Raw genomic sequence first — 27,927 nt, 5'->3', positions numbered from 1 at the left:
CCCGTTAAAGCTTTACAAAATCTTCATAGACACTATTGGACCGGACCTGATCGAGATTATCCTGCTGGCTCAAAGGTTGGTCTAGATCTTCGGTGCGATACCTGAGAAAGCTCTGCATCCAGTTCTCTTTTTGTGGAAGTATTGAGGTTTTAGTAGTAGTGAGCTTGCACTTCGCAATTGTCTGCCACATCCCGACCGTCTTATCTGTTGTGCTAAATAGCTGGGAGTGTTGCTGTGTAAGGCTTTATGTGTCATGCAGGCGATCTTTAGTTGTATCCTCGACTCGTAAGGTAGCCAGTTCAAAGCCTTAAGGGCCGGGGTGATGTGGTTATTTCTTTTTATTCCGGAGACCAGCCTGGCCGCTGCATTAAGTGATGCCCTGAGCGGTGCTAGTTTGTATTTAGGAATACCGCAAAGAGTGGTGCTTCCGTAGTCCAGTCTTGGTAGTACTAGGGCTTGGACCGCCATTTTTAGATCAGACTGTGGGAGGAAGGGTTCAAGTTTCCTTAAGATACTCAGCTGAAAGTTGGCTCCTTTGGTAGTATTGTAGATTTGTTTCTGCATATTTAAATGTTTGTCGATGGTGACTCCAAGGGATTTTGCAGAGTCAATGATGTGAGGGGCGCAATCAAAGGAAGTAAGATGCTTCAGCCATGAGTCTATCTTGGGTGCATGATTGGGAGGTGAGATAAGGAGGAACTCAGTTATTTTGGTGTTAAGCATGAGGTGGTTGAAATTGAGCCAACTTTGGGTATTATGAAGAATGGCGTTGAGGGAGATGAAGTCATCTGGTGAAGAGATTTTCAAATAAAGTTGAGTGTCGTCCGCGTATAGATGATATAAAATGTTTGCAGAGCTAAGTGCATTAGCAAGGGGTTCCATGAGAAGATTAAAGAGGAAAGGTGATAAAGCTGATCCCTGTGGGTCTCCTAGTGTGACCAAGGAAGGTTGAGAGAATGATTGCTCCAACTTGATTCTTTGGGTTCTGATGCTTAGGAAGGAGGTAAACCATTGTAACACTGGGCCGGTTAGGCCCATCCTTCGTTCCAGTAAAGACAGTAGATTGTCGTGTTTAACCGTGTCGAAGGCGGAGGATAGGTCAAGAAGTATCAATAGGCACGATTCATTGTGATCCAGTATTTTTAAGGTGTCATCCATTATGTGGGTGAGGGCTGATTCAATACTGTGACCTTGACGGAAACCGGATTGGTGATTATCTAGGAGGTTGAAGTTCTCGATGTGGTGGCAGAGTTGAATTTGTACACATTTTTCCATTAACTTTGCCAGCGTGGAGATGCTGGATATAGGTTGATAGTTGTTGAGGTCTGTGGGGAGGGAGTTGGCTTTCTTTAGTATAGGTGTGACCTGCCCTATTTTCAGACAGTCCGGTATGGAACCTTGCCTAAGTGAGGCGTTGCCAATTTTTGCCCATAGAGGTAGAATGGAGGACTTTATCATTTTGAATACAGATGGGGGTAGGGGATCGGAGAAATGATTGGCAGGGTTAATTGCTAGCAGGGTGCTATAGATTTCTTGTTCAGTGATGGGCGAGAAGGAGTGCCAGTTGGCATTGTTCTTTGGTACTCCGGTCGGCAGGCAGAAAAGGTCCTTGAACTGTGAGTAGAGAATTTTTTCTTGGTCAGTAGATAGTTGTGATTCTTTCTTGGATTGAATGTTGTTTTCAATGGTTCTAGTCTTTTCTAGGAAGAATTTGGCAAGCTTGTCGCAGTTGGGGGTGGCAGGGTTGCTGAGCTCCACTACATTTGCAGAGTTTTACGATTGTCGTTTTACGATTTCAAATAGTTTTTTAGGACGGTTTATGGCTTGGTTCAGCTGTGTTACGAAGAAGTCTGCTTTAGCTTTTGTGGTTTTTCTGTTGTACATGTTTCTCAGTGCCCTAAGTTGGTGTAGATGATCAGCAGAAGGTGTTGCTTTCCATTCTCGCTCAGCTAGTCTTAATTTGCGTCGGACCGAGTTAAAATTCTCATTGAGCCATGGTTTGGAGATTTTGGTGGAGCCTTTTTTATTTTGAAGGGGTGCTGTGGTATCCAGGATTTCAAGCATAGTGGCGTTGTAGAAATCCGTGAGATCTTGGACATCGGCCATATCTGCTAATAGTATCAGGGCGGAATTGCATTGGGACATCAGGGCAGTAGCATCGATATTCCTAATATTCCTTTTCCATTGTTTAGTTTTTGTAGGTTGGTTTAGTTTTGGAGTTACCTCACTGTTGATGGAGAAGAGGATACTGTAATGATCAGTCCAGTCACATGGGGAGATAGATTTTAGCGATATGATGTTTCTTTTTGCAATGATGAGGTCTAAAGTCTCCCCCTTGTTATGGGTTGGGCTGTCAGAATTGCGACAATTCCTGGTCTGCCAGAAAGGATTTGAGGCCGCTTATATCGTGATCGCCGGTATTGCTCCAATGGAGATTGAAATCTCCCAGAAAGATCTGCGGCACTTGTGAGTTGGCATTGACTGTAATGACTTCCATTAGCTCATCGATGATCTTCGGATTGTCACCTGGGGGGTGGTATATTATGTGAAGTTGGCAGATGATGCCCTTGTCGTCCAAGATGTTGGTGCAAAGATATTCACAAGAAGATGATGAGATGGAGTCTGCTTGTTTAACTGTGATGGTGTTTCGATAGATGCAGGCAATCCCCGCTCCGGGTTTCTCTGTTCTATCCCTGCAAAATATATCATGACTAAGGGAGACCAGTAGGTCAAGGATGGGAGCAGAGGAACTCTTTAGCCATGTCTCTGTGAGGATGATGATGTCCAGGTCATTCGCAAGAATTAGGTCATAAATGACCGTAGCATGTTTAGCCGATCTGCAGTTGATTAGAGCACACTTTAATTTGCTAATCGGGTGAGTGACAGTTGATTGAGTTAAATTGACCTTTGTGAGGTTTTCCCTAATTATGGATCTGTGGTTGTGAGTAGGTTCTCTATGTGGGTTGGGTCGGATAGCTTGGATGGTGCAGTCTAGGGACTTGCTATTGCCAGTATGACTTGTGTATGAGGCGAGAAGGTTGTGTAAGTCATTGTCAGATAGACCATCCATAGATCTCATTGGATGATCCGGGTCATAATGGGAAGGTATTTTACTCTGTGTTATAATGACTGGATGTGGAGTCGTGGATAGGTATCTGCTGGTGTGCTGCCTAGTTTGGTTCGCTGTGGCGTTAGTGGCTTTATTAAAGTTTAGACGTTCATTAGTGATTGAAGATAGATTTTTCATCTCATCCTTGAGCTGGGTTAGACCTAGGGTTAGCTCATTGAATCGAGCGGTCCAGTCATGGTTAGGGCACCCAATTAGGTGTGTGGGCGAGTGATCCCCCGTATTGGTAGTTCCTCCATTGTAGTCTGATAGCGTGGAGAGCTGAGTATCGGATTGGGTGGGGATATCTTTGTTAGTTTTTGATGGGATGGATGAGCAGGGAGGGTAGAAGGTGGGGCGGAGTGGGGGATGATCTTAAGAGGTTCTACCATGAGAGGGGGTGCTGCATGTGGAGGGGTATAGGCATTGTATATAGAGTTTGGGTGAGTGGGTAGGGCATCGGGGGTATTAGGAGTTGGCCGTGGATCAAAGTAAGTGTCAGGTCAGGGGGGGGTTTAGCAGATGGCTCATCTGCTAGTTGAGTAGTAGGAGTGTCAGGGAACTCAATATGGAGGTCGTTATCATCGCTTATGACTGTTCGAATTAAACCCGAGGGCCCTGGAGAGGTAGAGTAGTCTGAGAGGGACGTGTGGGGAGCATTGGGGGTGTGGTGCATCTTGTCAATGCCTGAGACTGTCCTAACTGTGTCCGGGGGCCCTGGTGTGGTTGAGACAATAGTGGGGGACGTGTAGGTATCAGAGGGTGTGTAGTGCTCATTATCTATGCTTATGGCTGTCCGACCTATACCTGTGGTCCCTGGTGTGAAAGGGTCAGTTGGAGGGGGCGTGTGGGAATCGTTGAGGAGGGTAAGGCGATGGGTAGGGTTCCTTGGAGTAGTTAGTGGATTAGGTCATAAAGATTGTTTGTCTTCTGAGAAAATGGGAGGAGCTGAGTCATTTAGGGAATTTCTTTTGCTGTTAGCTGCTCTTTTAAGAATAGGAAAGATCTCGTCTATGAGAGGTAGGTTACTATCGGAGGCTTGTATGAGGATGATGCCATTATTATAAATGGATATGGTAGCATTCGCCTTGCAGACGTCTGAGGCTATAATTTGATGGCATGAGGGGTTTTCCTAGTATTTGAGATTCGAAGCAAGGACTAGAGGGTATTCCTCCACTGTGCACGTTTTTTTGTGTGGAATATGAGGCCATTTGAAAGTCTGCCCTTGTTTGGGGAGAAATAGGGATCTGATATCAGTGTCTCCGGATGCAATTTAAGGACTCTATGTTTGTAATCCTTGGCAGCGTTTTTAGATAACTTGGGTGGTATGAGATGATGAAGGCATGACTGCCTGATGGCTGTAAGCTAAGTTCCATTATATTTAATAATTATTCTTTTCCCTCTCTCTTCTTGATCTCACTTATCTTTCTGGACTTCCTTGTTTTCTTTAACCTAACACTTATATTCTTATTTCTTTATTTCACTACGTCTTCACTGCTTCCTCCAATCCTGCATTCAGGTATTTACTGGGGTTTATCAGTAGTCCTAACACCGTTCTAAGATGGCCACCGCTTTTTCCATACTATGTCTTCTTTCCATATGTGTGATCAGTCCTCTCTTTTCAGTCCTCTTTTTATGCCTATTACATGGGAGCAGAAAGGCTCCTCGAGGCAGAAGGCAGCCAAAATAGGGTTAGGATCCTCGGATACCGAGGACCCCCGTTCCCCCTGCCAGTTGGAAGGAGTGGGGCTAGATCCGGAGAGCCGCATTGATGCTACAGGCCATGTGTATTATTGTTTGAATGCAAAAGAGACCTTTAAAAACCTCATGTCCAGCTGTAATGAAGTCCCTCTTGATTCCTATTCCTTAATAAGTCTATGTCCCAGTCCCTATAGTCAGACCTGTTTCACTTATCAGGATAGTGTGGAAGAGAGACCCCATTTGATTAATTAGGCTCTCAAACAGGCGCCATTTTGTGGGCAGTCAAATAGGTTAGAGTGTAGAGAGCAGTCCTGTTTCAGTGTTTCTTTCCAGTGATGATGTGTCTCGAGCAGGCGCCATCCTAAAGTCAGGCATCCCGTTCCAGGCTCATATCTATTCCAAGGACCTTCGTAATAGAATCTGAATCGCTTCCCCAAAAATATTACCTCACCTCATTAATTTGCCAGAGAGAACAACAGTGTTACGATGCATGGACAGACAAGATCTGAAAATCGATGCAGGCAGTGCGATGGGCACTATCCGACTACCGGCTGCTCGTGCCGGTTGCGAGGCTCTGGAGCCAAACTGAGGGAGTACGTTGAGGTCCGATGACCCGTGTAGACCAGGCGATGTGCGCTAACTTTTTCCTGCTGCTCCCTCCTCTGGCACAGCTCCGAGGCAGGGCTTGGGAGATGTGTGGTGATTCACAGGCAGCTTAGGCTCCCCCCTGCCGCGCTTGGGGTGAGTTAGTCGGCGGGAGGCAAAAGAAAGAAAGTCAGCGGCAGGGCAAAAGGACGGGTGGCGATCGCCTACCGATCCCCTCCAGGCGAAGATGGCTCCATTCATGTCCTAGGCGCTGAGATTGACCGCCGCCATCTCTGATGCTGATCGCAACACCCGGCAGCAATCAGATCATATAACATGATCCTCCAGCGGACCTCATAGTAGAAAGATTCCCAGTTGTTGAAACCCAGCGTTATGCCAGCAATGAAAGGTCCGGCTCGCAGGACCCAGGCGCACCGAGGTGAGCAGCCTCCAAGCAGCTCTGGAATCAGGCTTTCCGGGACGCAAGGCTGCCACAGAGGTGAGTTGCCGTCCAATATTTCCCAAAAAAGGATCTGTGAGGCTGCCCAGTAGATGCACAACGTGTAGACAGGAGGTAGACCGGTGTTGGCTAGGTTTATGCAGGGATATCATTTTGAGATTACCTGGCTGGTTTAATTGGAGCCATTTGAGCCATAAGCATAGATTTAGCTCAGAGAATAGTCTCTGCTGATTGGTACCTTTGTGTTATAGAGCAGAATCATTGGCATGAGCAGTAACAGAATTGGTCAAGGCTAAACTGAGGGAAACACTAAATATAAAATGGATAAGACTCATTTGCTTAGGTGAAGAGGCACTGGTTGGACACCGATTGTGGTGGAGACACTGACAGCTCATCCAACCTAAACCAAACCAGATGATTTCTGGAGCCATGTATACCCTGTAAAATATTGTCTTCACCCTTATCTTATTTAATGGTAATTATTGATGTGGAGAAAAAAAATTAACAAGACTACAGCCCTTTCTGTGAAATCGTGCTATTTAAGTAAGTATGCCAAGTTGCAGCTTTGCCTGGATTAAAACACAGTGAGTGTCCCAGTCAAACTTTAGTGTTTTTGATTTATAGTACCTCACCACTTCCCCTGCTGTTAATTAGTTTTTGTTTTCACCGGCATCTCATTCCTGTCTGCTTCTTATAGCAACCATCAATTTATAAAAATAAAATAAACAGTTACAGTATGATGCAAAGTCATCCTTTTGCCCTCTGCACCCCTCATTATTTGCTGACTGGTGCTGCTGGTAACTGACTCTGACTGTCTCTGGGCTCTGGCTAACCAGGCCCCGGGTCAGTGCTATGCTGAAAAAGACACTTAGAATACAATGAAAAACCTACATACTAGGGTACACTATGGGCTAGGGTATCTCTATGATTGGCAGGACCCCCCTATGAGTCCATTGTAAATATTAGGGCAGGGGGTCAAAACTACCTTTAAGTCCCTAGTATATAACAGGGCATGGCAGTTTAGAGGGCAGCAGCCCTTTCTGCACTTGCATGTGTGTACTGCTGAGGCCTGAGGTCAGTTTAAAAGTAGTCATGTGTTGCAGGACTGCCTTTAAAATTCAAATTCGATTTGGTGTTTGGGGCACCTACAAATTAATAAAAAACGTTTTGGCACATTAGGTAACCCCAGGGTCTTCCCTAGGCGCCCCAGTGGTGGTGGTGGAGGGATGGGGTCAAGAACTTATAAGGAGAACCCTTATAAAATAGGTTTATGAATGTAAACATATTTGAATGTTTGGTAAAACGTTTCGTGAATGAATGCGTTTGTGTGTGTGCACATGTGTGAATGCATGGCTGTGAGTGTGTATATGCATGTGTGCGTGTCTGACTAGTCTGCCCCCTCTCTTTTAAGCTTACCGGCTGCCACTGTTAAATATATATAGATGTGCGTATGTACAGAGAGACGGAAAGAGAGAGAGAGAGAGAAACAAATAGCTTTTTCGAAGACGATATGAACAAAATAAAAAGATACATGTACATAAAAAGCAAGAAGTAAAACAAAATATCCATACACACCAACAGTCCCAATTCAGTCAGGAGACTACCGTTTTCAAGGCTAGCCTCCTGCCTCACAATTCCTGCATGCAAAAACCCGATACCTCTGTGGGCTTCAGATGGCAGGGACGGTATAGAGTCAAAATATCGAGTTTTTATTATCGACTAGACATAATATTGAGTAAAAAATATAAAATAGACATAATATCGACTAGTCATAATATAGACTACCAAAATATCGACTAGAAAATTTTAATATCGAATGGAATGGACATATTATCAAATAAAAAATATAGAATGGACATAATATCGACTAGACAGAATATAGATAACAAAAATATTGAATTTAAGGTAAGTTAATATTAATTTTTAATTTTTGTGTAATATAATTCTGTAGCGGGTTGTAGGTTTATAGGCGAAGAGGGTGGGAAGTAATTTATTATAATTATTTAAATATGTTATTTTATTTATTTGTATTTATTTAGCATTAATTGTTAATACATTATTAATGGGTAATTAATTAAAATATAATTGGAAATTAATTTTAATTGATTAATTGATAAATATATACATTTTAGTAATTTATTTTCTGTAGCGGGTTGTGGGTTTATAGGGGAATAGGGTGGGAAGTAATTTAATTATAATTAATTAAATATGTTATTTTATTTATTGGTATTTATTTAGAATTAATTGTTAATTCATTATTAATTGGTAATATTTAAAATATAATTGGTAATTAATTTTAATTGATCAATTGATAAATATGTTAACTTTAGTCATTTATTTTGTAGCGGGTTGTGGGTTTATAGGGGAAAAGCTTGGGAAGTAATTTAATTGTAAGTAATTACATTTTTTAAATATTTATTTGCTGTCTAATTTTTATTTATTTTTATATTGTAAATTAATTTATTGGTAATTGGTAAATAATTAGTATTAGTAGGTAATTTTTATTATTAGTTAATTTTTATTTGTAATTTTAATTGATTAATTAATATATTTTATAAAATTGTAAAATATTTTAATTATTTTGTAATTGGTATTAGTATTTATATTATTTATATTTATATATGAAGTATTTACCTACTATTGCACTCACTGGAGTGGGAATAGTAATGTTTACCCCTACGCTATCGAACGCTTTCCCAACTGCTGCACTCACTGGAGTGGGAATAGTAATTTTTACCCCTACGCTATCCAACGCTTTCCCTACTGTTGCACTCTCTGGAGTTGGAATAGTAATTTTTACCCCTACGCTATCCAACACTTTCCCTACTGTTGCACTCTCTGGAGTAGGAATAGTAATTTTTACCCATACGCTATCCAACGCTTTCCCTACTGTTGCAGTCACTGGATGGGAATAGTAATTCTTATCCCTACGCTATCCAATGCTTTCCCTACTGTTGCACTCTCTGGAGTAGGAATAGTAATTTTTATCCCTACGCTATCCAACGCTTTCCGTACTGTTGCACTCACTGGAGTGGGAATAGTAATTTTTACCCGTACACTATCCAACACTTTCCCTACTGTTGGACTCACTGAAGTGGGAATAGTAATTTTTACCCCTACGCTATCCAACGTTTTCCCTACTGATGCCCTCTCTGGAGTTGGAATAATAATTTGTACCCCTACGCTATCCAGCGCTTTCCCTACTGTTGCACTCACTGGAGAGGGAATAGTAATTTTTATCCCTACGCTATCTAAAGTTTTCCCTACAGTTGCTCTCACGGAAGTGGGAATAGTACTTTTTACTCCTACGCTATCCAACACTTTCCCTACTGTTGCACTCTCTGGAGTGGGAATAGTTATTTTTACCCCTATGCTATCCAATGCTTTCCCTACTGTTGCGCTCTCTGGAGTGGGAATAGTAATTTTTAACCCTACGCTATCCAACGCTTTCCCTACTGTTGCTCTCTCTGGAGTGGTAATAGTACTTTTTACCATCTCACTATCCAACGCTTGCCCTACTGTTGCACTCACTGGAGTGGGAATAGTAATTTTTACCCCTATGCTATCCAACGCTTTCCCTACTGTTGCGCTCACTGGAGTGGGAATAGTAATTTTTACCCCTACGTTATCCAACGCTTTCCCTACTGTTTCACTCACTGGAGTGGGAATAGTAATTTTTACTCCTACGCTATCCAACACTTTCCCTACTGTTGCACTCTCTGGAGTGGGAATAGTTATTTTTACCCCTATGCTATCCAATGCTTTCCCTACTGTTGCGCTCTCTGGAGTGGGAATAGTAATTTTTACCCCTACGCTATCCAACGCTTTCCCTACTGCAGCTCTCTCTGGAGTGGTAATAGTAATTTTTACCCTCTCACTATCCAACGCTTGCCCTACTGTTGCACTCTCTGGAGTTTGAATAGTAATTTTTACCCCTACGCTATCCAACGCTTTCCCTACTGTTGCACTCACTGGAGTGGGAATAGTAAGTTTTTACCCCTACGTTATCCAACGCTTTCCCTAATGTTGCACTCACTGGAGTGGGAATAGTAATTTTTACCCCTACCCCATCCAATGGAAAAAATATTGTATATGTTTTGTTAATTATATGTATATATATATATATATATATATATATTACCTACTGGCGGTCGCCAGTAGGTAGTTATAGTTAGGATAATTTTTAATGTTAAATCTCAACATTCTATTTTGAATAACTTTGGCGCCGGTTGACGAATCTGCCTGAAATTTTCAGGAAAATGGTCTCATGGCGGTCCGGTCCTTCCCTGAAAGTTTGGGGGGGATTCGTCAAGCGGGGGCTGAGATAAAAGGGGGGTCCCAAAACGCGTTTTCCCCATGTTAATTTCCATAGGGCGGTCGATTTCACTTTTAGCCCGAACGGCTGAATGGATTTCCACCAAACTTGGCAAAATTTTAGGGACTGGTAGCCCGATGTGCCTTTGCTATGTCTCAAGATATGTGCTTCAGTGAATTTTGAGAAATTAACGTTCAAAAAAATATATATATCTATAGGCGCTCTCGGGTGCGCGCACCCGTGAGCGCTCCCGGCGCGACACGCGACTTGCGCGCAGAAAGCTGGTTGGCTCTCAGTTGTCTGTAAACATTCTAAACAGTCCGGAGAGGCCGCCATCTTGTCTATCGGTAAAATCTAGTCATAAGAGGTGGCAAAAACAAAGGGTGGAATTGACCATAAGGGGGCAGGGTAGACCCCCCCTGACCCCCTAGGTTTGATATGGGGGCCATTAAAGGGCCCCGCGGGGCCTCAAAAAATTTTTTTTTTTTTTCGATTTTCGCGGGGGAAGCGCCTGGTGCGCGCACGGGGGAGCGTATTGGGGAGCGTACTATGGAAAAATAATCACTTCAAAAATTGTATGTTTATGAATTGTTTTTTTTTTTATTTGTTTATTTTATGTAAGTACCTACATGTAGGTACTAATGAAGAGACTTAAATTTAATGTTCACCATCTTCTTTGTAGACATCTTGCATGTTGTTATTGTATTTTTTGTGGTATAAGGAATTCATAATATAGTCTGTCTGGAAAGGAGAAACAGATCTTTTAAGCACTCCCTGAGAATTTCTAGGGGATCATGAGTAGTCTGTCCTGTTCACTTATGAAAATGAGGTGTAAAATATTCATATGAGATAATATAGTGGGAGAAAGGTAGTAACTATGAGTAAACTTACTATGTAACAGAAAAATAGTTGAACAGTATACTATAAGTCTCACTTTATATTTTAAACATTTTTGGTAATACTTCATGAATTACATATAAAAAAGAATATTGTCTGATACAATTGATATTATTAAAGATACATTTATTCCTCTGATTCTTTTTCATAATTTAATAAAATTTCTAACATAATATTGTCCGGAATTTCCTCATAATTATATGTACATGAATCAATTTCTTCCAAACATTCTATAAACTGTTCATCCAAAGAGTCATCCATGAAATCAACTTCTTTTTTTTCATCTTCTGGTTTTTCCACCTTTACTTTGATAGAAGTATCATTTGCCTTATTTTCTCCTTCCATTTTCTTTCTGAAAATTGCATATAAATTAACTATATTAGTAGAGTTAGGGTACTGTATACCAGAGAAGCCTAACTCAATCCATAACTATTACAGAGAAGTCTATGTCTATCTCTAACTATTAAAGAGGGATAGCATATCACTAACAGAATATTTTTTAAGAAATAAACTTAACGTGTACAATATACTTCCATAATTAGAAGTTACCTTAGAGAAATTAGTTGAAGTTGACAGTGAAATTTGTTTTCAAGTGTACTTCAGGAAGCAGTAGTCAAAATGGCTGTGTTTCCCTCTCTTCTTTTATATATATTGTTGTACTTAACCAATCAAACGACAGGAAAAAATCGTAGAAAATGAGAGATACTTTTTAATTGGTTGTAAATTCTAACATTACAAGTGTGTTTTTGTCATGTAATTTACCTCAGGATATTTAGAGAGGCCTGTAGCCTAAATGTCTCAATGGAATTTCACCAAATTTGGGCAAATGGTAGGGACTGCTATGTAGTAGGGCGTATTCTATATTTGATGAAAGTGTCTCCATTGGGTTTTCCGTAAATGACTTTCCCACCTTTTTTTATTTTGCGCTTACTAGTGCGCGCTCCAGTACGCGCACGGGCAGCGTAACGGGAGTCATCCATTTTGTGTTTCGGAACAATCGAGACACAAGATGGAGGGTAAACAATGTTCGGAATGGATAGAAGGGGGAACTGTAGAGACTTCTTGACCCTCTAGGTTTTCTGAGGGGGGCTTAGGAGGCTCATAAACGTAAAAAAAAAAAAAAAATTCTTAAATTTTTCGCGGGGGAAGCGCCTGGTGCGCGCACCTTTAAGCGTACTCGTACGCGTACTTTGGTGAAAAATAGTGAAAAAAGTTAGAAAAAAATAAACGCTTTGAATGATCAGAGTTAGGGTAGCTCTGAAAAGAGCTTTTGGGTTCTGTGGTTGATTTAGGTACCTACAAGTAGGTTCCAATACACATTCTTAAATTCAGAAGGAATATTCTATTCCCCTCATCTGAGAAGTGCACTCCATCTCCTCTGTAGATGTCTTGCATGTTGTAACGCAAGTTATTATTGTATAATGAACCCATTCCATAGTCTCTCATGTAAGCAGAAACAGATTTATTTACATGTTTCCGTGCTTTCTCAAATTGTGGACAAAATTGGTTGGACCAGTTCCATTTCTGTCTTTGGCATATATTGGAATATACCAAGGCAGTGTGGGGAAAAAGTATCATCAATTGATGAAAGGTGTCCTTTAATAGCATTTCCAGACCTACTCCAGTTAATGTGCCTAGATCGTTTCCACCACAGTGCACAATTATAAGGTCAGGTTCTGGCAGATGCAAAAAGGTTTTCACCAATGGTATCAATTGGTGACATTTTAATCCTCTGTGGCCAATCCACTTGATTTCCACATTTGATAAATCAAGGTTATGAAAATTTCTGCTAGCTGCATACCTTTGAGCCCAGTGGATGTAGCTATGTCCAATAACCCAAACAGAGTACATGATGTGAGAAGGTTCTGGTCCAGTCAGATGAAGTGTGGGAATGAAATGGCAGTTGGAACAGTAGGAGTTCACAAAAAAATAATTGTGGAGTTTCTGTGCTCTTGAATCACTAGCAATGATTGGTGGATTCAGATAGTTGAAAACTGAAAGTTAGGGTGTATGGTTATGTTGTGTGAAAGAAGCAATTTGAATGGTTTAAAAAAAGTCACCAAAAGCAAAAATACCCTGTATAGGCTGCTGTATTGACAGGTCAAACATCCTTGCTGAGTTAATTTGCAACATTGTAAGATAAACTTTTGAACCTTAGAGTTCAGTTAGGAGGGAGTTGCTATGGTAACAGATAGAAAGGTTTGAGAGGGGGATGGGTGTTGGTTTGAAAATAGTGAGGGAAGAGTTTTCATTGGTTGAATTAAGGCATATGTGTACAAAGATAGAGATTTTCTATGCCAGTCTTGGTTTCAGTGTATTGAGAGCACACCTTTTCCTCTGCTAAAGAAAAATTGGTGTGTGTGTCTGACACTGTTTTCAATCTCCAAAAGCATTTCTAAAGGTAAGTAATGATTCATTTAATTTAGATAGAGATTTATTTTCTCTATGGAGAATATTTGGAAGCAGATAGTTATGTTTTAGAAGTGAAATTGTATGTTAGTATATAAGTCCTGCGCAGTGTTTTTTACATGTTATTTAAAAATCGATTTTGGGTGCAAATGAATGGTATTTTTATTTGGCTTTTTTTATGATTGCCATGTGCAGTTGATGCATGACTTTAAACATGGGTAATAAGTGATGCACTGGTGGCGCCAGGCTTTTATAAATGAGGCTCTGATTTTGTTTGATGATATTGAGTGGTTTTAGTTAGGTTCTGTGCAGTGTTCCTTACATGTTATTGAAAAATCGATTTTTGGGTACAATTGATTGGTATATGTATTTGGCCCTTATTTATGAATGCCATGTGCAGCTGATGCATGACTTTAAACATGGGTAATAAGTGACGCACTGGTGGCGCAAGGCTTTCATAAATAAGGCCCTGACTTTGTTTGATGATATTGAGTGGTTGTACTTAGGTTCTGTGCAGTGTTCCTTACATGTTATTCAAAAATCGATTTTTGGGTGCAATTGATTGGTATATGTATTTGGCCCTTATTTATGAATGCCATGTGCAGCTGATGCATGACTTTAAACATGGGTAATAAGTGACGCACTGGTGGCGCAAGGCTTTCATAAATAAGGCCCTGACTTTGTTTGATGATTTTGATTGGTTGTACATAGGTTCTGCGCTGTGTTGCTTACATGTTATTGAAAAATCGATTTTTGGGTGCAATTGATTAGTATATGTATTTTGCCCTAATTTATGATTGCCATGTGCAACTGATGCATGACTTTAAACATGGGTAATAAGTGACGCACTGGTGGCGCAAGGCTTTCATAAATAAGGCCTGACTTTGTTTGATGATATTGAGTGGTTGTACTTAGGTTCTGTGCAGTGTTCCTTACATGTTATTCAAAAATCGATTTTTGGGTGCAATTGATTGGTATATGTATTTGGCCCTTATTTATGATTGCCATGTGCAGCTGATGCATGACTTTAAACATGGGTAATAAGTGACGCACTGGTGGCGCAAGGCTTTCATAAATAAGGCCCTGACTTTGTTTGATGATATTGATTGGTTGTACTTAGGTTCTGCGCCGTGTTCCTTACATGTTATTGAAAAATCGATTTTTGGGTGCAATTGATTAGTATATGTATTTTGCCCTAATTTATGATTGCCATGTGCAACTGATGCATGACTTTAAACATGGGTAATAAGTGACGCACTGGTGGCGCAAGGCTTTCATAAATAAGGCCTGACTTTGTTTGATGATATTGAGTGGTTGTACTTAGGTTCTGTGCAGTGTTCCTTACATGTTATTCAAAAATCGATTTTTGGGTGCAATTGATTGGTATATGTATTTGGCCCTTATTTATGATTGCCATGTGCAGCTGATGCATGACTTTAAACATGGGTAATAAGTGATGCACTGGTGGTGCAAGGCTTTCATAAATAAGGCTCTGACTTTGTTTGATGATATTGATTGGTTGTACATAGGTTCTGCACAGTGCTTCTTACATGTTAAACAAAAATCGATTTTTGGGTGCAATTGATTGGTATATGTATTTGGCCCTTATTTATGAATGCCATGTGCAGCTGATGCATGACTTTAAACATGGGTAATAAGTGACGCACTGGTGGCGCAAGGCTTTCATAAATAAGGCCCTGACTTTGTTTGATGATATTGATTGGTTGTACTTAGGTTCTGCGCCGTGTTTCTTACATGTTATTGAAAAATCGATTTTTGGGTGCAATTGATTAGTATATGTATTTTGCCCTAATTTATGATTGCCATGTGCAACTGATGCATGACTTTAAACATGGGTAATAAGTGACGCACTGGTGGCGCAAGGCTTTCATAAATAAGGCCTGACTTTGTTTGATGATATTGAGTGGTTGTACTTAGGTTCTGTGCAGTGTTCCTTACATGTTATTCAAAAATCGATTTTTGGGTGCAATTGATTGGTATATGTATTTGGCCCTTATTTATGAATGCCATGTGCAGCTGATGCATGACTTTAAACATGGGTAATAAGTGACGCACTGGTGGCGCAAGGCTTTCATAAATAAGGCCCTGACTTTGTTTGATGATATTGAGTGGTTGTACTTAGGTTCTGTGCCGTGTTCCTTACATGTTATTCAAAAATCGATTTTTGGGTGCAATTGATTGGTATATGTATTTGGCCCTTATTTATGAATGCCATGTGCAGCTGATGCATGACTTTAAACATGGGTAATAAGTGACGCACTGGTGGCGCAAGGCTTTCATAAATAAGGCCCTGACTTTGTTTGATGATATTGATTGGTTGTACATAGGTTCTGCGCCGTGTTCCTTACATGTTATTGAAAAATCGATTTTTGGGTGCAATTGATTAGTATATGTATTTTGCCCTAATTTATGATTGCCATGTGCAACTGATGCATGACTTTAAACATGGGTAATAAGTGACGCACTGGTGGCGCAAGGCTTTCATAAATAAGGCCTGACTTTGTTTGATGATATTGAGTGGTTGTACTTAGGTTCTGTGCAGTGTTCCTTACATGTTATTCAAAAATCGATTTTTGGGTGCAATTGATTGGTATATGTATTTGGCCCTTATTTATGATTGCCATGTGCAGCTGATGCATGACTTTAAACATGGGTAATAAGTGACGCACTGGTGGTGCAAGGCTTTCATAAATAAGGCTCTGACTTTGTTTGATGATATTGATTGGTTGTATATAGGTTCTGCACAGTGCTTCTTACATGTTAAACAAAAATCGATTTTTGGGTGCAATTGATTGGTATATGTATTTGGCCCTTATTTATGAATGCCATGTGCAGCTGATGCATGACTTTAAACATGGGTAATAAGTGACGCACTGGTGGCGCAAGGCTTTCATAAATAAGGCCTGACTTTGTTTGATGATATTGAGTGGTTGTACTTAGGTTCTGCACAGTGCTTCTTACATGTTAAACAAAAATCGATTTTTGGGTGCAATTGATTGGTATATGTATTTGGCCCTTATTTATGATTGCCATGTGCAGCTGATGCATGACTTTAAACATGGGTAATAAGTGACGCACTGGTGGTGCAAGGCTTTCATAAATAAGGCTCTGACTTTGTTTGATGATATTGATTGGTTGTATATAGGTTCTGCACAGTGCTTCTTACATGTTAAACAAAAATCGATTTTTGGGTGCAATTGATTGGTATATGTATTTGGCCCTTATTTATGAATGCCATGTGCAGCTGATGCATGACTTTAAACATGGGTAATAAGTGACGCACTGGTGGCGCAAGGCTTTCATAAATAAGGCCCTGACTTTGTTTGATGATATTGATTGGTTGTACTTAGGTTCTGCACAGTGCTTCTTACATGTTATTGAAAAATCGATTTTTGGGTGCAATTGATTGGTATATGTATTTGGTCCTTATTTATGATTGCCATGTGCAGCTGATGCATGACTTTCAACATGGGTAATACGTGACGCACTGGTGGCGCAAGGCTTTCATAAATAAGGCCCTGACTTTGTTTGATGATATTGAGTGGTTGTACTTAGGTTTTGCGCTGTGTTTCTTACATGTTATTGAAAAATCGATTTTGGGGTGCAATTGATTGGTATATGTATTTGGCCCTTATTTATGATTGCCATGTGCAACTGATGCATGACTTTAAACATGGGTAATAAGTGACGCACTGGTGGCGCAAGGCTTTCATAAATAAGGCCCTGACTTTGTTTGATGATATTGAGTGGTTGTACTTAGGTTCTGTGCAGTGTTCCTTACATGTTATTCAAAAATCGATTTTTGGGTGCAATTGATTGGTATATGTATTTGGCCCTTATTTATGATTGCCATGTGCAGCTGATGCATGACTTTAAACATGGGTAATAAGTGACGCACTGGTGGTGCAAGGCTTTCATAAATAAGGCTCTGACTTTGTTTGATGATATTGATTGGTTGTACATAGGTTCTGCACAGTGCTTCTTACATGTTAAACAAAAATCGATTTTTGGGTGCAATTGATTGGTATATGTATTTGGCCCTTATTTATGAATGCCATGTGCAGCTGATGCATGACTTTAAACATGGGTAATAAGTGACGCACTGGTGGCGCAAGGCTTTCATAAATAAGGCCCTGACTTTGTTTGATGATATTGATTGGTTGTACTTAGGTTCTGCGCCGTGTTTCTTACATGTTATTGAAAAATCGATTTTTGGGTGCAATTGATTAGTATATGTATTTTGCCCTAATTTATGATTGCCATGTGCAACTGATGCATGACTTTAAACATGGGTAATAAGTGACGCACTGGTGGCGCAAGGCTTTCATAAATAAGGCCCTGACTTTGTTTGATGATATTGATTGGTTGTACTTAGGTTCTGCGCCGTGTTCCTTACATGTTATTGAAAAATCGATTTTTGGGTGCAATTGATTGGTATATGTATTTGGTCCTTATTTATGATTGCCATGTGCAGCCGATGCATGACTTTCAACATGGGTAATACGTGACGCACTGGTGGCGCAAGGCTTTCATAAATAAGGCCCTGACTTTGTTTGATGATATTGAGTGGTTGTACTTAGGTTTTGCGCAGTGTTTCTTACATGTTATTGAAAAATCGATTTTTGGGTGCAATTGATTGGTATTTGCATTTGGCCCTTATTTATGAATGCCATGTGCAGCTGATGCTTGACTTTAAACATGGGTAATAAGTGACGCACTGGTGGCGCAAGGCCTTTAAAAATAAAGCCATGAGTTGCTATTGTAAAAACTTAAATATGTTGCAATTTATTGTTTATATTGTTTGCTTTTTAACATTACTTTGTTGTTTGCTAATAGTGGTCTTTCATGTGTTTTTTTAACAGAACAACAGATTCAAATCAACTTCTGAAAAGCAAGCAAAAATGCCTTCAAGGCAAAGAAATATCAAAAATACCATACGGAAAAGGAGAACATCAACAACAGAGTTTCTGGAATCCTCTTCAACAACTACTTCAAAAAACACCAGAAAAGCTTCTGGTAAGCCAATTAAGTCTTTTCTTCGTAACATATGTCGTAGGAAAAAAAATGAAATTGCTAATGTGAATATACAGAAAAAGTCAACAAATCTAAAAAGGAAAGAGAAGCCCACAAAAAATGTTTCCATTGGACCAGGAGAGAAGAGAATGGTTAGCAATAGAAGAGTAAATGTTTTTAGGGACATTCGTAGGCGAATGTTTCGCAATAGGGTAGTTTTAAATTTGCTAAAAAATGAAAAGAAAAGTAAACTAAAAGCTGCTTTTTACAAGAAAAAGAAAAGTGTAGAAAAGATTGTTGATCAGGCTTTTGAAGTTAAGAAAAAATTATTTATTTTAATAATCAATAGAATTAGGATACTTAATAAGGCAATGGATGTTTTCAAATCGAACAGTAGATGGAAAAGAATTATTAATCGGAGTAATTTTTGTGAAGTATTTTCTGGTGAATGGATGCATAGTTCAAGTTCTGAGCCTTTTTTTAATGAGGAGAGTTACTTTCAGGAAAATGATTTGGTGCATGCGGTTGACACCAGTGGTCGTGCCTATGAGGTGAAAGATAGTTGTGTGATGGAAAAAGAGAAACTTGTACCTAGAGATGCAGAAGAGGTGTTAGCTGATGAAGTTTTAGGGAGACGTACTAAGGGTCCAGTGTACACATGGAAATGCAGTAGTATTTGTAGTGTGCGACAGGAATCAATTGATTTGCTTCGAAATTTCTTACGTACATATAGTAAAAAAAGTCTCAAACAAAAAATGAAGATCCTGCAAGAGTTAGATCCTTGCAGAGTGAGAGAAAGCACAGGTTTGCAAGGGCATTCACTAGCATGTCTTTCTAGAAAAGTTTGTCGGAGTGTTTTTCATCATTTTAGGATGTTAGCAGTGCATCATAATAACGTAAGGAAATTAGTGAGGAAGTTGTATTATGCAAAAAGTCCTGCACTTAAGCTTAAACAGTTAAATAGTGCTCTTTTGCATGGATCTGAAGTGGATGTGAAGACTATTTGTGAAGAAATTGAGTTTTGTTATTTTGGGAACAAAGAGGACAGTGTAGAAATAGATATAGTAATGGATGGTAATGTAGAAGATAATGGACAAATTTCAAGTATTGAAAAGTTTGATGAGGAAATTATCAAGTTTAAGGTGAAATCAAGTGAGAGGCCTAATGTAACTTGTGTGTGTTGTCGACGGACTCATTATAAAATTCAGACTAGGTTAGTTGATTTATATGCAAAAAGTGAATTGGAAAATAATAGTGAATGGGAGGATTTTGTAAGTTATTTGTTGGTGGAGAATTCTTTTGATTTGAGTTTGGATCAGCGTATTTGCACTTATTGTTTGAAAAAATTAAATGAAAATAGAATGCCTGCAAGAGCAGTTTATAATAATCTTCAGTTGATAGATATTCCTTCTGAATTGATGGATCTAAATACTTATGAATCTATTTTGATTCAATGTGTCCATCCTTTTCAGGCTATTGTACGCATGGAGCCTAAGACAGGGAAATTGCCTCCATCAGATTTACTGAGAGGATTAAAGGGAAGAGTTGTTTATTTGCCTCTAGATGTAAAGAAAAATATTAATACAATTGGTGTAGAAAGAGTAGAAGAAGATCCTTTAGTTATTCTAGTTAATGGGGTTCCAACAAAGAGTAAGAAAATTTGGCAAGATTTAGTGGATGTTAAAAAAGTCAAGAAGGCAACGTTGTATTTAGTTAAAAACAATGAGTACTACAAACATGTAAGTGTTGGAGTTGAGGAAACAGCTACAGAAGAAGATAGTGATTCTTCAGTTGGTCAAATTGAAAAAGTTGATGTGTCTAGAACTGAAGAAATATATGAACATTATACTGTTCATCCTTTACATTCCAAAGAAGTAATGGGAAATGCAATTGACTTGTTTCAAATGAAGGCAGCAAAAGGAAGTCCCATTAGTGTATGGGAAGAAAGTTTGGAAGCTCGTTGTTTTCCACAATTATTTCCAACAGGTTGTGGTGGACGATATGATGATCGACCAGTTCAAATTCCTGCAGCTGAATACCGGACTCTAAGATTATATGCAGAAGATCCAAGGTTTCGTCAATGCATTCCATATTTATTTCATCTACTGTTTGAAAGTGATTTGTCTGGGCTTTCTTATGCAGTTAATCATATATTAAAAAGTGGACCTCATTTGCAAAATGTATGTGCAAGGGACTTTATGGAGAAAGTTAATCTGCAAGACAGTATTTTGGAATCTCAGCTAATCAATCTCATGGCATGTCAACGTGGAACCAATGAGTATTGGTTTCGTCGTCATGGAGAATTGAAATGTATGCTAAGAAACTTAGGAACTCCTACATGGTTCCTCACTCTTAGCTGTGCTGAGTATGCATGGGACGATTTACTTCAATTTCTACGAGAGGCAAATGAAAACATACCAAATATAGAATTGAAAACACCAGGAGAACTGTGTTCTTTAGATCCAGTGAATGTTTGCAGATATTTTAATCATAGATTTGAAGCTATGATGTCTTTTATTACCAACAAAAAAAATCCTCCCCTTGGAGAGGTTTTGGATTTCTTTTGGAGGAAGGAATATCAAGCGAGAGGTGCTCCTCATATACATATGTTGTTGTGGATTAAAGATGCACCCAAATTTGGATCAGATTCAGATGAAACAGTGATGAGTTTCATTGAAGAGTATTCAACATGTGCTGTTCCAAAATCTACTGAAGAAAACAATTTAAGGCAACAAGTTTTACGTTTTCAATCTCATCGTTGTGGAAAGTACTGTCGTCGAAAATTTAAAAACAAGGAAAAGTACTACACGAAATGTCGTTTTGCATTTCCTCGACCAGTGATTTCTAAGGGAAGAGTAAATAATTTGATGTCATCTCTACGACATACTGTGACGAGAAAATCTCCCAAAAACACATATAATTTGAAAAGAAATGAAGAATCTAAGTACATCAACGATTACAACCCAGTGATTTTATCCATGTGGAATGCTAACATGGATATTCAGTTCGTTGCTGACAACTCTATTGCTGTGGCTCGATATGTGACATCTTACATCACCAAAAAAGAAAAGACAGAACTGAAGGAAATGTGGGAGGACATTTCACATGAAAAGAGTCTAAGCAAGAAATTATACAGTTTCAGTCTGAAGATGTTGTCACATCGAGAAATTGGAGCATATGAATGTTCTGATCGGTTATCATCAGCAAGTCTCTATGCCAAATCAAGAACAATCATTTGGGTGAGTCTTGGTCTTGCTGCCACACGAAACCGAGTTTTGAAATCTGTACAAGAAATTGAATATTTGGCGGAAAAAGAACCAAACAGTACAGATATTTTGAAGACAAATATGTTGGATACATACTATCCAAATAGAAGTACTCACCTTGAGAACATATGTTTGTATGAAGTTCTTCAAAACTACAGTTATAAGAGGAACATCACAGAAGATATCAATAATGGAAAATATGCACTCATTGGCTATGAAGGATGTCTAGTGAAGCAGAAAAAAGGCCATTTGATTAATCATCGAAAATTGAGTTGTGAAGTTCCAGACAAAAGAGAATTTTACTACTTAGCTCTTTTGCAACTCTTTAAGCCATGGCGTACAGAAGAGGAACTACTTGGAGATTTTCTCTGTTATGAAGACTCTTTTAATGCAACTAAGGATACCATAGAATGTCCTATTTTTCTAAATTATCTGCAAATGTTGAATGAAGAAATGGAGCAAGAAACCACAATTGCTGAAGAGATAGCTAGAAACAGTTCTCAAGATAGTCAGAGTTCTACTTCATTGAGCCAGGATCCACTAGGAGGACCAATTATCCAAAATGAAGCTGCCACTGCCATGGATGAGGTGGAAAGAGCTATGGAACAAGCTCAAGAGGATGGAGTTAACTTAGAAGATTTGGTAACGCAACTAAACATTGAGCAGAAAAAGATATATGATGAAGTCACAGAGCAGATTGAACATGGATTCAGACATGAGAAAAAAGAGTGCTCATGTATATTATTTGACCCTGTCCGACTGTATGTAAGTGGAGAAGCGGGGACAGGAAAAAGTTTTCTAATTAAAGCCGTTGCAAGTTATCTGCAGAAAAGGACTGATTCACCACTGTCTTGTGTTGTAACTGCTCCAACTGGTCTGGCAGCACATAACATTAAAGGGATTACTCTACATCGTTTATTGATGCTGCCAGTTGAACATGATAATAAATTGCATTACAACAAGCTATCTGGAGATGCGTGTTCTGAAGTTTCAAGAGTCTTGAAGAAAATGAAACTTCTTATCATAGATGAAGTAAGCATGGTCTCAAATCTAATGCTTGCTTTTGTGCATTTGAGAATGCAAGAAATTCTTAAAACAGACTATGATGTGTTATTTGGAGGAAAACACATTATTGTTTTTGGAGATCTATTGCAGTTGACTCCAGTAAAAGGACAACCAGTGTTTAAAATGCTCACGCATGAAGATACCAGGAAGTCCCTTGGAAGCATTGGAAATGTTAATATATGGCTAAATTTTAAATATGCTGAACTGCTTCAAAATATGCGACAGGCCAAGGATGAAGATTATAAAAATATTCTACAAGATGTAAGAATTGGAAAAATGACTGAGAAAGGTAAAAAAGCTTTGCATAGTCGATTAATTTCAAATTTGTATCCAAATGACAACATTCTTCCAGAGAATATTTTTAAAAAAATGACTGAGAAGAAATCTGGGATATGTTTGATGCCAACTCTGCAAGAATGTTCCATCTTCAACCAAAAAATGTTAGACTTAGAAAATGAAGAGATTGTGAAACTAGAAGCAATAGATAAAATAGAGCATATGGGTGCAACAATTGTTTTGTCAGAAAATTTGAAAATTAAATTGCATTCATTGGAGAAAAGTATTTCAAAAACAGCTGGTTTTGAAAAGACTCTGAATGTGTGTTTAAATTGTCGTATCATTTTGAGAAGGAATTTAAATGTTGAAAGCGGTCTGGTAAATGGAGCAATGGGTTATGTTGTTGATTTTGTGAATTACAGAAATAGAGATGGAATTGAATTTTTAAAAATAAAATTTGATGGCATTGAACAAGTACAACAAATAAGTCGTTGTTCTGCTAGATTTTTACTTGTAAAAGACTTATATGTTCGCCGAAAACAGTTTCCTGTTTGTTTGGCGTATGCAGTGACAATTCATAAATCTCAAGGTTTAAGTGTAGATAGTGCATTGGTGAACATTGGAAGATCTGTGTTTAAAGAGGGTATGGCATATGTGGCATTATCTCGAGTCAGAACTTTATCAGGATTGTATTTGATTGCGTGTGATGAGACAAAAATTTGTGCAGATCTAGATTGTGTTAAAGAATACAATAGGTTAAGAAGAGAGTATGCTCCACATTTGCCTCAATATCCTCTGTTTGAAAAACGTGTGGTAGGCCGAAAAAGAAGAAATGAGGATAATTGTAGTGAGGTAGTTGCAAAAAGACAAAAAGTAGAGAAAACTGTAATTGAAAACAGGAAGAAAAAGAATTGTGGAGAAAATGTTGTTGGATTTCAGTTTGAAAACAGTTCTGGTGTCAACTGCTATGCTAATGTAGTGGTTAATGTTGTTTTTTTTCTTAAAAGTTTACAAGAACAGATTGTTGAAAATCGGGATCAAAGATTGTGTGGTTTATTGAATTCTGTGTTTCAGAAATGTAGCAGTGTTACAGCACAAATAGAAAGTGTAACAGAAATTCGAAATATTTTAGATTTGTGTTCTGGTCAAGATAAATTTTCACAGAACATTCAGCAGGATTGTCAGGAATTTTTAATGTATATGTTTGGTGTTTTGGAAGATGAAGGTGTAGATGTAGATAATCTTTTCAGTCTTTCTTATCAATGGCAGCATGACTGCCACAATTGTAGTTTATCAAGTACTACTACAATAGACACTGAAAGATTTATATATTTGACTTTACCAGACTGTAAATCAGTGTCTTTTAAAAATCTAGTTAAAGCAGCAGATCATAATATGGTGTGTACCCAATGTAACTGTACAATGCTGTCCACATTATTTATACAAAGGTATGGGCAGTATATCATTTTAGTTTTCCAACGATGTAGACCTGATGGAACTAAATTGACAACTTCTATCAAAAATTTTGTGGCTTCTCAGTTATCAATTTCTGGAAGGACCTTTACAACTGAAGCTATTATTTATCATGATGGACCTTCGACCACCTCAGGACATTATACATGCTACTTAAAATCTGAAAATGGATGGAGTTACTGCAATGATTGTCATTTAACTTATAAACAACGTTTGCCTTATGACTCTACAAATTCTTATCTAGTGTTTTTAAAACCAAAGTTTTAGTAAAGGGAATTGGCCTTTGAAGACGGGAATAGTTAATAAAAGTTAGTTAGTTAGTTAGTTAATCTAATATTTGAAATTATTTATCTCATGTAGATACTTTAAGTGGATCTCAAAGTAAAAAATACTGATATATCTGACACAAATTGGCCGTGAGGAAAATGTAAGATATGATGTTGTTAGATCTTTTTTCATAGGAAGTTGATGAAATCGAAGTTATAGAGCACAGGAGACTTTTTTCACCAAAAGGACCTTCACTATCTGCAATCTCATGTAGATACTTTAAGTGGATCTGAAAGTAAAAAATACCGATATATCTGACACAAATTGGCCGTGAGGATTGTGTATGGTATGATGTTTTTAGATCTTTTTTCATAGGAAGTCGATGAAATGGAACTTATAAGGAACAGCAGACTTTTTTTCTACCAAAAGGACCTTCACTATCTTCTACTTGGCCTCATGGAAAAGTAAGTGAATCAAAGATTAGTGTACATATATGAGATGTATGTTTGAATGGGTTTTTTTAAACACAATCTTTTAGATTGTGTTTTTTTTTTCCCGCTGTTATATGATGAAGACTTTGAACTCACTAATTTAAGTGGAATTCAATATATTCTGAGAACAGCAAAAATAAATAATGTAACATATTGTAGAAGTTATTGTGTTGTTTGCTTTATGTAATTTATATTGTGTTCACATTATTATGCACTCATTTTCTTCTTCACCCTTATTTACCTCTCTTTACTAATTTACACTCTTTTTTCATTGCTGTTTCTTTACTGTACTTCATTCACAACTTCTTAATGTAATAAGAACTATCTGCATTTCCTCAGTTCCTTCCACCACTTTTTATCTTTTTTATATTCACTTAGTACCACTGCTTTAGTTTCCTAACCCTCTTTCTCTTTCTCCATTTTTTTTTCTTTCACACTCATTGTACTGTAGTTCAGTTAGTTCTTCCTTTTGTCTTTCTTTTACTCTCTCTCTTCTTTCTCTCTATTACTCCCCATGTGTTGCCCTTATTCACTTATATGTACCCTGTTTCACCCCTCTTTACTTATATTCACTGATATTTACTTTCCCTCAATCACTGCTATTCTTTTCCTCTGATTCCGTCACTACCTGTCATTCTCATACTTATCTGTCCTTCTTTTTACTTTCAATATCCATTTATATTCTCCCTTAACCTCTACTTTAGTGTTCTTCCTATTTCTTCTTTCTTTTGCTCCCTTATTCATTTTTCTTTTCTCAGTTACTTCCTTTTAAACTTTTTATCTGTCTTACTATCTATTACACAGTCACTCCTTCATTTTTTTTTTCTTTTTTTTTTGTTAGTGCGCTGACGGTACGCGCACGGGTGCGCGCACCGGAAGCGCACCAAAGTGAAATATAAAAAAAAAATATTTTAAATTAAAAATATTATCTCAATATACATTATAGTGTTCATTTTTACAAAAACATACTTTAGCAATTCACTAAAAAACACATAGGTATGAGTCTGTATAGAAAGTTAGGAATTAGCATTAAAAAAACCTATGAAATTCACTGAAAAAACCATAGGTTTCACACCAGTTATAGTTAGGAATTAGCATTTAAAAAACCTATGAAATTCACTGAAAAAACCATAGGTTTCACACCAGTTATAGTTAGGAATTAGCATTTAAAAAACCTATTAAATTCACTGAAAAAACCATAGGTTTCACACCAGTTATAGTTAGCTGGAAATTTTACTGATATAAAACCATTGAAATTCCCACGTTATAGTTAGTCGGACTCACTATAACTTGCGCGTACAATGCACTGCTGATGACATCACTCATGACATCACTGATGAGATCATCCTTGTGACAGAGTGACAGACCTAATTTCAGTGTAATGTAACGCTTGAAACACATATTCAAAAATAGAAACAAACATTTTCAAAAAAATGGAGATACCCAAACCAGTAACAACAACCAATTCAGTAATTCCACCATCTATATACACATCCACTCATTCACCAACAGTTCTATATAGTCACTCATATATACTCACTCATCATATGTAGTGATACACCTACACATCCTGTTACACATCAGCAATCATCCAAAAGTTACTCACACACATACTCACACATGCAAATAAACTATTGAACATCCATTTATTTGCATATACATTTATACACACACTGCCACCTTACTTCTAAGGAAACTTACCCATACTTACTCTCTTAAACAATCACTTATAGAAACACATACTTATTTACACAGGAACTCCTACAATCTCTCACTATATATACTATACTCACTTATATACATCAATACTCACATATACTAGATTAAAACATATGTCGTTACTAATGAAGACACTAGTGAGACAGTCATTCACTCACTAACACACACATATATACACTCATCCACCCATACAGTCCTGCACATATGCTGTCTTCAAAACACATACAAACAGTGAGTCAGTCACCAACCCCATGCAGCCACTTATACACAAAGAGAAACACTGATACAAACATTTAAATATTTAAACAATACTCGCTAATATATGTATTCACTAAGATACACTTAATAAGCCAGTTACCCAACCAATTTTTTTTAAAAAAACATCCATTTACACACTTATTTAAACATTTATTCTTCCATCGACCTTTACAAATACATATATAAAACAAATTTATTTTTCAGAAAGACACACATTCACTGGATGGTCTCATCAGTGATGTCATGAGTGATGTCATCAGCAGTGCATTGTACGCGCAAGTTATAGTGAGTCCGACTAACTATAACGTGGGAATTTCAATGGTTTTATATCAGTAAAATTTCCAGCTAACTATAACTGGTGTGAAACCTATGGTTTTTTCAGTGAATTTAATAGGTTTTTTAAATGCTAATTCCTAACTATAACTGGTGTGAAACCTATGGTTTTTTCAGTGAATATATATATATATATATATATATATATATATATATATATATATATATATATATATATATATATATATATATATATATATATATCCAATACCTCCGAATCTCTTTGCAGCGCCCAGCCGGAACACAGCCAAAGAAACGGATACAAACTCCAG

The sequence above is a fragment of the Lissotriton vulgaris genome, chromosome 2_1 (genome assembly GCF_964263255.1).
Source record: "Lissotriton vulgaris chromosome 2_1, aLisVul1.2, whole genome shotgun sequence".
NCBI classification, from domain to species: Eukaryota; Metazoa; Chordata; class Amphibia; order Caudata; family Salamandridae; genus Lissotriton; species Lissotriton vulgaris.
The sequence above is the reverse complement of the archived record's forward strand: the minus strand, read 5'-3'. Positions refer to the sequence as shown.